A 1,851-nucleotide genomic window follows, 5' to 3' on the forward strand; every position below is an offset into this window, starting at 1 on the left:
GGCAGTGCCAGCAGTAATTTCTGTCCTTGTTGGCACTCTCGGCACTGCCCTGCCAACACGGCTATGTCTGCATCCAACCCTGGTCACCATAGAGCATAGAACATAGAACATTTCAGTACAGCACAGGCCCTTCGGCCCTCGATGTTGCGCCAACCTGTGAAATTAATCTGATGCCCATCTAATCTACACCGTTCCATTGTTATCCATATGTATGTCCAATGCCCATTTAAATGCCCTTAACATCGGCAAATCTAATTCTGTTGCAGGCAGGCCATTCCACATCCCTACCACTCCCTGATGAAAGACACTACCCAGATATGTGTCCTATATCTATCACCCCTCAATTTAAAGCAATGACCCCTTGTGCTAGCCATCACCATCTGAGGAAAAAGGCTCTCACTGTCCACCCTATCTAACCCTCTGATTATCTTATATGTCTCAATTAAGTCACCTCTCAACCTTCTTCTCTCCAACAAAAACAGCCTCAATTCCCTCAGCCTTTCCTTGTAAGACCTTCCCTCCATACCAGGCAACATCCTGGTAAATCTCCTCTGAACCCTTTTTATAATGCGGTGACCAGAACTGTATGCAATACTCCAAGTGCGGCCTTACCAGTGTCTTGTACAGCTGAAGCATGACCTCATGGCTCAGAAACTCAATCCCCTTACCAATAAATGCCAACACACCATATGCCTTCTTAACAACCCTATCAACCTGGGTGACAACTTGCAGGGATTTATGTACCAAGACACAGAGACCTCTCTGTTCATCCAAACTGCCAAGAATTTTACCATTAGGCCAGTACTCTGCATTCCTGTTACTGCTTCTGAAGTGAACTACCTCACACTTTTCCACATTAAACTCCATTTGCCACCTCTCAGCCCATCTCTGCATCTTATTTATGTCCCTCTGTAACCCACAACATCCTTTGACACTATCCACAACTCTGCCTACCTTAGTGTCATCTGCAAATTTACTAAACCACCCTTCTACACCCACAACCAAATCATTTATAAAAATGACAAACAGCAGTGGCCCCAAAACAGATCCTTGCGGCACATCACTGGTAACTGAGCTCCAGGATGAACACTTCCATCAACCACCACTCTCTGTCTTCTTTCAGCTCGCCGATTTCTGATCCAAACCGCTAAATCACCTTCAATCCCGAAACTCTGTATTTTGGGCAATAGCCTACAATGTGGAACCTTATCAAACGCCTTACTGAGGTCCATATACACCACATCAACCGCTTTACCTTCATACACCTGTTTTGTCGCTTTCTCGAAGAGCTCAATGTTAGTGAGGAATGACCTTCTCTTCACAAAACTGTGTTGACTATCCCTAATCAAATTATTCCTTTCCAGATGATTATAAATCCTATCTTTTATAACCTTTTCCAACACCTTACCCACAACCGAAGTACGGCTCACTGGTCTATAATTACAAGGGTTGTCCCGACTCCCCTTCTTGAAGAAAGGAACAACATTTGCTACCCTCCAGTCTTCTGGCACTACTCCTGTCGACAATGATGACATAAAGATCAAATCCAGAGGCTCTGCAATCTCCTCCCTAACTTCCCAGAGAATCCGAGGATAAATCCCATCCGGCCCAGGAGTCTTATCTATTTTCAGATCTTCCAAAATTGCTAAAACCTCCTCTTTGTCAACTGCAATCCCATCTAATCTTGTAGCCTGTATCTCTGTGTTCTCACTAACATTGCCCTTTTCCAATATGAATACTGACAAAAAGTATTTATTAAGCACTTCCCCAATGTCCTCAGGTTCTACACACAACTTTGCACCACTGTCTATATATGAATGCACGAAGCATTAGACGTAAGATGGATGAGCT

This window comes from Chiloscyllium plagiosum, unplaced genomic scaffold (assembly GCF_037043375.1).
Source record: "Chiloscyllium plagiosum isolate Xiang-an unplaced genomic scaffold, Cpla_swu_hap1 HiC_scaffold_28, whole genome shotgun sequence".
In the NCBI taxonomy this organism is placed as follows: Eukaryota; Metazoa; Chordata; class Chondrichthyes; order Orectolobiformes; family Hemiscylliidae; genus Chiloscyllium; species Chiloscyllium plagiosum.